Source organism: Saccopteryx leptura, chromosome 2 (assembly GCF_036850995.1).
Source record: "Saccopteryx leptura isolate mSacLep1 chromosome 2, mSacLep1_pri_phased_curated, whole genome shotgun sequence".
Taxonomy (NCBI): domain Eukaryota; kingdom Metazoa; phylum Chordata; class Mammalia; order Chiroptera; family Emballonuridae; genus Saccopteryx; species Saccopteryx leptura.
The window spans coordinates 236,105,808-236,115,237 of NC_089504.1; positions in this window are offsets into that span (position 1 = coordinate 236,105,808).

Below are 9,430 nucleotides of genomic sequence, written 5' to 3' on the forward strand. Positions count from 1 at the left end.
TGATTGATTAGCAATGCCTGCCCTGGACCTGGGGAAAGGGGCTTTGCCCTCCTCATCCCACTCTGTCCATCCCATTGGTCTAAGAAGCTGGGGGAGGGCGGGGCTGGCGCCAGCTCTGCCCCATCCCGTCCCAGGTATTGGCTGACTCTAGTGTAGATGATCTTAAGCTCCATACCCCAACATCAAACATGGTGTTTCTGATTGATCTTTGGTGTTCATGGATTCCTAACGCTCTAGTTAAAGCTAGATGGTTTTCTCTATCTCCCTAACCATCACTTGCTTAACTAGTTTAACCAGAGAGGCTCTCAGCCCACATAGGAAGCCTTTGAAGATACTGCCTGTGACATGAGGATCCTCAACACTGGAATGTGAACTCCATTTCAGCCAAGGACTGGCTGTGTGGCCTTGGGCAAGTCATTTGTTCGCTCAATGTTCGTGTGATTAAATTATGGGTAGGATTAAGTTGTGAATCTTGGGGAGATTATCCTGTATTATCCAGGTGGGACAACGTAACTCAAGGGTCCTCCACTTGCTAGCTGTGTGACCTAGGACAATCTCCACATCTCTGGATCTCAGCTTTCTTCTCTGCATACGGGAGTAAGAAAGTGTCTACCTCAGACTGTTGTTGGGAAAATGAAATCAGTCGATACCTACAACATGGTTAGAATGGAATCAGGCACACAGTACTCAATAAATGTTGGGTTTCCCTCTCTTCTATTAGGCATTAAAAAACCCTACATTCCCCAGTGCAGGCCCTCTTATCTCCCCTGGGACGCTGCTGGAGCCACCTGCTTGATGATCCTTTTGGTCCAATGTCCCTCCACAGCTCAACAACATTTTATGGCTCCCCAGTACAATGTCTTCTCTCCGGCTGATCAAAATTTCCCAGGACTCAGCTCCCGTCAACCTCACCTCCCAGGAAAAGGAGGGAAAAGCTGAAAAGCTGAAAGAGCCACACCTGCAAATGCCCATTGACATGTTACTTTCTCTCAACCCCAAGACAAGTCAGCGCCCATCGTTCATTCCCATAGCACCTCATCCTCCACTGCAGGGCCAGCCTCAACTGTAATGTGACAATCATTTGTGTTGTGAACGTTCCTCCATCTCCTCTTCCACATATAAGCTCCACGGGGACAGGGACAGGTGCAAGGCACTTAGTTGCTCAATAAATATTTGTTAGATGAATGAAGAGTTGGATGACCCAAGTCAGCAACCTCTTCAGACCAGCTGGGCCAAAGACCCAAAGACCTCTTCCTGACAGCCAGATTCTGGTCCTCAGCCACTGAGAAGACGGCAGGGTTACCAGGAGAGGAAAGTCAAAGCACCTGGCCCATTGTCATCAGACGTTTGTAACATCCTCAGCCAAAAACATTGCTGGTGATGGGATTTCTGCTTTGCGGTACGTGTTCAAGTAATAGCTCACAAAGGGAGGGTGAAGGAGGGTTTCTTGGGCCCAGAGAGAGATCTGAAACCTGAATGCACGAGCCAATCAACCCCAGAACACCAAAAGGCAACTGGAAACTTGGAATGAATAAGTGTCTGATTGAATGTCTACGACACGTTAGCGAGTCAGCTGCTGGTCCACAGCACCCATGTCTTCGGAAATAGAACAGCACAAAGCACGAGAACACGATGAATAATTTATTCTTCACAAAGCCCTATGTAGTATGAATTATTTCAAAACCTTTTCCGATATTTTTATAAGTGCATATGTACACTGGGATCTGGAGGAACGTTTTGAGGTTTGCCATAATGTGGGGTGGGGTCCCCAAAATGTCAGCCTTCAAAGGCCTTAAAGCCTGCTCTCCTGGTCCCCAGCTCCTGAAAGTCACTCAAATAGGACAGAAGAGGGAGATTTTTTTCCATGGATTTCTGTAAGGAGGCTGTATGTACCTTTTTATGTGGGTCATTAAAAAAATATTAAAAAATTTAAAAACACAGAGCAACATGAGAAATTCGTCATAGCAACGGAGCTGCCTCTCCTATTTTTGAAAAGCGAGCTTCTCCCTCCTCCTGCTAGTACAGAAAGTTTATTTTTCTGCTGGGGCCTCTGACTCAGACACAAGCCCAGAACTCTGTCTGCCGCCTCAGAGGGGAGGGGCGGGGCGGGATGGGGCCCTGGCCCTGGGCCCCGGTGAGTGACGCACAGGGGTCCCAGACCTCAGATCCCCGTCCCCTGGCATGTCCTCCGGGCACGTCGGTGCCCTTGGGTTTCTGATCACCACCCAGGCCTCTCACTCTGGTCACCCACATGCTCCCACCCCTGCCTGCCTCTTCAGAACAGCCCCACCTTGCAGGGCACAGCAGAAGGACACCTATAAACATTAAAATATTTCCTGAGCAGCTGGTGAACCCCACCTACACGAGACCCTCTCCTAGAACCACCCTGGGACCCAGGAGCCAGAGGGGCACCAACTGTCAAGCAGGGGTGCTAGGGGCTCAGCGCTGCCTTTAAATTGACCAGGGCCCATGTCCTATCAAATGACAAAGAAAATATTCCCACAGCCTGAGGACTTCAAGGTAGCAACTGAGGGAGCTTGACAGCACTGTGTAGGTTCTATCCCTGCCCCACCACTGACCAGCTGTGTGACCTAAAGCAAGCGGCTTAACCTCTCTGTGCTTCAGAGAGGTTATAATAGAGGGTACAGTGGTAATAATAGTAACAGTGAGTGCTGATGGGGATGACCTGTGTTAACCCATACCTGGAACATAGCAGACTGCCAGTCATTTCCTATCTCCTGTTCTGTATAACACCCCTGGACCCATGGGACAACCACAGGATCAGCATTTGAGGAAATAGCTTGTGTCTAAATCAACACCCGCCTCCCTTTCCCCGGGCTTGTTCCTCTTCTGACAGTCCCCCTCCAGGGCACCAGGACATGGAGGATTCATAAATAAGATGTCTCTGTGCTGCTCTCTTGCCAGTTCAGCAGCAGCTGGCTGCCTCCTGGTCCAGTGCTCGCCACGCGCTTTCTGTGTGATGTTGGGTGAGAGCAGAGATGGGAGGACCCAAGCGCTCATCTAGAATTCAGCAAAGGAAACCTGGGAATTATCCACCCAGAAAGAGGTCTTCCTATCTACGTTCGGAGTCATGCCTTCAGGAGGCCGGCGGGGTCCATCTGCCGATCCTCACCGGTTCGACGGGTTTTGGGTTGTGTGTTATGGAAAATTGCAAAGGAAGGAATATGTGGACCTCCCAGAGCTGAAACTCATGGTGGTCACGTTTTTGGATCCATTTCATGCCCACAGATGTCCACCTTGGTTTCCACTATCTGAGGCATCTTGGTTCCCAAAACTCTAATTGGGCTCTGATGTCATCTGTAAGCCCAAGCTGATCTCAGCCGCCCACAGCCTGTGTCTTGACTGGAGATCACTAAGCCTGGTGAAATCCGGGTGCCCTGATGCCACCACCATGTGCATGTCCCCTCTTCAGTTCATTTGTCCCTTTTTCTTCCCAACACACTGTTGGTGAGAGTCAGGGGACAAATGCCTTGTTGAGATTCAGCCGATGTCCCCAGGGCGGTCCAGGGTAGGTAAGGTTCCTCCCTGGATTGCAGGTTCTGTGAGGGCTGGGACCACATCCATTGGACTTTCTGCTGAAGCTGATATTCAAATGTCAAAGTCTGCAAATCTTGCACTAGAAGACAGGAAATCCTTGATTACAAGCCAAGCTCCAAGGGGTTATATAATTATAACAACACAAATATAACAATGACATCTTTTTTTTTTTTCATTTACTAGAATATAGCAAAGATTCTGAACCTGGGATCCCACCCATGTCCTGCCCTCCGGGAAATCTGTTGACGGTCTACAAGGGGGCTGTAAACACGTAAAATTTACATGGGTGAGCCTGTTTTCTGGCACAAGGTTTTCTGAAAAGGCAGGTCCACCATTTTTAAAAGGTTCCATTATCTTCAATGGGTATAAACATGAGACCACAAATCAGACCCATATCTGTACCTCAAGTGCTATGGCTGGTGCATAGTCGGTGCTCAAGAAATGTTGGCTGGAAGAATCAATCATCGAACGACTGTCAGAAACCACAAACCTGATGATCAGATTTTCTGGAAGGTCAAACTGCACTAGTCTGGAATTTTGGAATAACCTGAATGCATTCTTTTTTTTTTTTTTTTTGTCACCAGGAAGGAAGAGGAAAATTAATCGTGCAAACAAGAATGAATGGCAACTGTTGTTGAATGAAGCCCGCCACTGACCAGCAAAGCATTCTTGTGCCATTTCCTGCTCTGTGCCTGGAAGCAGCCTCCTCCCCGAGGGACTTAACAAAAGATGGTTTCTCTTCCCAGGGACTTGTGGTCTGCATGTGAAAGTAATAAAACCGTATCTCTTGAAAGATATTCTGGGGTCTAATTACCCATCCCTTCTATCTGGGCTTACCTCTGATCGACTCAAAGGTTGTTTTTTTTCCCCCAGACAGGGTTCTTGTACAGCTGAGCCCATGTTACGGGACAGGGACTGGGCCCGGAGCGGGTCTACCTCGGGCAGGCCCGTGCTGCGTGGGTTCTTGACTTCGCGCAGAAGCGATTTCATAATGCGAATCCAGATGGTTTTGAGAGCACATTTATTACAGCTGGGGACAGAGCAATGAAGGAAGGGCTTAAGATAGAAAAAGCAACAGGAGAGAGCCGGGGCAGGTTGCTTTGGCTTTCTAGAAACATTATAGGAAAGAAGTGGGCCACACTGGGCTGCTGTCAGCTCACTGGGAAGTAAAAGTCACAGTGACAGAAGTTAGCCAAGGCACGGCTGTTGTTCACTCACTGGGAAGTCAGAGGAAAAGGGGGTCTTGGAGACACGGTCAGGGGGTTAGCGCGTGATGAGCTGTCACTGCCGCTGGTTGCAAGTCTCATGGGCACCCTTAGAGTTGAGTAGAAAGGGAGGGAGATTACACCCCTAAGGGAAAGGCATGGGTGTGCTCTACAGAGAGCACAGCACCCCTGGGTCCTTCATCTTGAGGGTTTTTTGTCTTTCTTTAGCCAACAGGAATCCTAGGGAGGCTCTTCAAAATGTCGCTAGCTTTCCAGGTATGGCCTTCAATATGTTGATTCATCAAAATGTGCGTAAAGAGGGGTCAGGGTTATTTTCTGGTTGGCTTTTTTTTTTTTTTTTAAAGAATGTCATCAAAGAGGGACCAGGATCAAGGCCAGTATGTTCTGGGACATTCTGTTATGTGCCATTTGTTCCTGAGTGTTATTGGTTGGAGAAGACAAAACCTTCTGATTCATTAGCACTGTAAATTGCTCAAATTGTTTGTCCTGTTTAAAACTATTTTGTCTCGGTTCCCCTCATTCTACTTGTCAAGGAATTTCCCTAGCTTCTTACTCCCCTGCCTCACCCGGAGCAGCGAGACACTCATCTTAAATTTCAGTGAAATTTAGTAAACTTTCAGTGAATTCAGTGAGGAAGTTTTCTTTTGTAAGTAACAGTAGCAAAGGGTGCTGTAAATAGGGGCTCAGATGCACGGCAGGGGTGGGTGGTGGGCAGAGGGTACATGGGCACCATCTTTTCTGAAAGCATTTTCTGAAAAGCACTCACATCCTTCGCCAGAGTAGTTGCACTTCTAGAACTCTGTCCTACGAAGACCATTAGAACTGCTCACAGATTTACTCAAAAAGATATAGCTTCATGGCCTGACCTGTGGTGGTGCAGTGGATAAAGCGTCAACCTGGAAATGCTGAGGTCGCCGGTTCGAAACCCTGGGCTTGCCTGGTCAAGGCACATATGGGAGTTGATGCTTCCAGCTCCTCCCCCTTCTCTCTCTCTGTCTCTCTCTCCTCTGTCTCTCTCTCTCCCTCTCTCTCTCCTCTCTAAAAATGAATAAGTAAAATTTTAAAAAAAATTTTAAAAAAAGATATAGCTTCATATGATTAATAATAGTACATACACTGGGAACAAGTGTGAAAACAACAGGTGGTAAATTATGGCATATCCTGATGAAACATTAAATTATATGATAAAATCGTGTCTTGAAAATACTTCTGAAATGTCACAAAAAAATTTTAAACTTTTTGCTTCAAAAGATAGCATCAAGGAAGTGAAAAAGAAAACCCATAGAATGGGAGAAAATATTTGCAAACCATGTATCCAATCAGGCACTTGGATCTCAACTGTAAAAGAACTTTCACAACTCAATAGCCCAATTTAAAAATGGGGAGTGGGGATGATCTGAATAGGCATTTCTCCAGAGAAGATACACAAAAGGCCAATAAGCACATGAGAAGATGCCCAATGACATTCGTCATGAGACAAATGAAAAGCAAAACCCCAGTAAAATACCAATTCACACCCACTAGGAAGAGACTTGTAACAGCAAGTGTTGGCCAGGATGTGGAAATATGGGAGCTCTTACACACTGCTGGTGGGGACATAAAATGGTGCAGCCTCTTTGGAAAACAGTGCAGGCAGTTCCTCAAAAGGAGAAACAGAATTGCCATGGAAACCTCCCCACCACAGTTTTACTCCTAGGTAGACACCAAGAGAAATGAAAACATACGTCCACACAAAAACTTGGACACAAATATTCATAGCCACATTAACCATAATTGCTAAAAAAAAATTAAATAAACAAAATGTGGTATATCCATACAACAGACTATTTGCTCAGCTATAAAATAAAATGAAATACTGGTCCTAGCCGGGTAGTTTAGTTTGTTAGAGCATCTGAGGCTGCGGGTTCGATCCCTGATCAGGGCACATACTGACAACCAGCGACAGCATGAATATGTGGAACAACAAATCCAACAAGTCAATGTGTTCCTTTGTCTCTGTCTCTCTCCCTTCCCCTCTCTCTAAAAATCAATAAGTTTTTTTTTAAAAAGATATACTGATATTTGCTACAACAAGAATGAACCTCTATCTAAAGCATTATGCTAAGTTAAAGAAGCCAGACACAAAAGACCACATATCATACAATTCTATTTATATGAAACATCAAGAATAAGCAAATCTATAAAGACAAAAATAGATTCGTGGTTGTCAGGGGCTGGAGAGAAATGGAGAGTAACTACCAATGCTTAAACGGTTTCTTTGTGAGGCAATGAGAATGGTCTAAAATTGATTGTAGTGACAATTGCACAGTTTTGTGAACATACCAAAAACCATGGGAACATACATTTTAAATGGGTGATTTGTATGGTATGTAAATTATATCTAAATAAAGCTATTATATATATTATATAATATATGTTACCTATGAAGTATACTATATATACCTATATTCTACAATACAAATATATATAAGTACATATTAAGTGTATGTAATATATAATACATATTAAGTAAATGACAGTTGGTGAGTACTATATTTAAAAATGTCATGGGGAGCATTTGAGATCTTGCTCCCCGGCATACGTCATCCATTTGGCTCAAACAAACTCATAAAAATCCTCTTTTAAAAAATCTTGAAATAGACCGATACTTCTCACACTTACCATTCAAACAGCAGAGAAGAAGGAATGCACAGCTCTGACAGTCCCAGCTCACCAGCTCATTTTCCTTTGAAGCCTCCTGTTCCACTTACAAGATTCAGGCACGTTTTGCCTTCCATTTCCAAATGCTCTCGTGTTTATTTCAATATAAAAACATAATTTACTTTCTTCAAATCCATAAATACAAACTCTTGATGTTCTAGAGAAAGAAAACAACTTAGTAACATAGGGAAATGGTCATTACATGATAGGAGGTGGGGAAGCAGGTATAAAGCTCTGTGTACAGGATGTCAGTGTACTGGGCCGGGAGGGAATAGGGAATACATATATATGAAGAGAAAAAAGACTGGAAAGAAATGTGCTAAGGTGTTAGCAGCGGTTATTTCTGGGTTGTGGGATTGTAATTTTTTTAACTTCTTAACACTTTTTTCCTTTTCCTCTGCATGTGTGTGTGTGTGTGTGTGTGTTTGTGTGTGTGTGTGTGTGCGTGTGTGTGTGTGTGTGACAGAGACAGAGATGGGTAGATAGGGACAGACAGATTGGAAGAGAGAGAGATGAGAAGCATCAATCGTCAGTTTTTCGTTGCGACACCTTAGTTGTTCATTGATTGCTTTCTCATATGTGCCTTGACCGTGGGCCTTCAGCAGACCGAGTGACCCCTTGCTCGAGCCAGCGACCTTGGATCCAAGCTGGTGAGCTTTTGCTCAAACCAGAGGAGCCCGCGCTCAAGCTTGTGACCTCGGGGTCTCGAACCTGGGTCCTTCCGCATCCCGTCCGACTCTCTATCCACTGCACCACAGCCTGGTCAGGATCCTTTTCTGCCTTCTTAATGAAGATTGCATAATCTTAAACGGTAAACATTTTTTAGTCCAACAGATGTGACCTGGTAGGAAAACGTGAGGCAACGTTTTTCTGGAAACGGCTTGGCCCAGCCCTAATGCTGGTGAGCGCATGCGTACTCCCCCGGGATCTCAGCTGGTCCCTGAGTGGAGTGACATGCGCACACACGGAGGCTCCCAGCATCTCCTGCTTTCCGCAGGTGCTGTCAGAGAATGTGGATTCATTCCCAGAGGAGAGATGGAGCCAGAGGCTTTGCAAAGTTCCAGGAAGAAAGACAAGCAGATCATCATTACATGACAACAGCTGGAGGAGACAAAGATGAGACATGATGTTGGGCACAGAGCTCTGGATGGGGGGGGGGGGGGGGGGGGATCAGGAAATGTGGTTTCAAGCCTCTCCTTTGCTTCCAGCTGCCTGGGTGACCCTCCTTTATCCAGGTCTTAGTTTCCCTCCTCTGGAAAATGATGGCGCTCGGTCCTTCTGATGGCTTAAGATTCTGTGGTCTCACATCTGCGGTCCTTGTTCCCACCATCCGTGTAACAAACAGTTTGAAGCCCTTTATACTGACTGCCCAGCACAGCCCCTGCCCCTAGAATTTCAAGGGCCAATCTGCCCTGAAAGCAATCTCTAAACTGACATGTAACACTTTTCAAACCACTGAATCAGAGAAGGCTTTCAGAAGACAGCAGTGTGAGCATGCAGCATCCCCACCCTTGGCGGCCCTGAACTTGGTCAAGCATGAGGATATTTACTGAGCGACAACCAGGCGCCAGCCAATGGTGCGGTGGCAGAAAACTCTGTCCTGCTCTCTCGGAGCTGACAGAGTCGACGCCAACTACCAATTACAGACCACCTCGTTCAAGAAGGAGATTCACATACAATACTTTTTCATAAGCCTCATGTCAGTCAGTTCTTTGGGGCCGATCCTATTATTCACAGTTTACAGCTGAGAAAATAGAGATTCAGAGAAGCGAAGTGTTTTGCCGCAGGTCACAGAACAAACGAGTGGTAAAGCCAGGATTCCGACTCTGGGTCAGTTGCCCCTCAAAGGCACCTGTGATTTGTCAGTGGTTCTTCCATTTACAGTTTAGGTGGAGGAAAAAAAGGCCTTAAGACTCGCTCAATCTCAACCCTTTGATTTGGCTCTA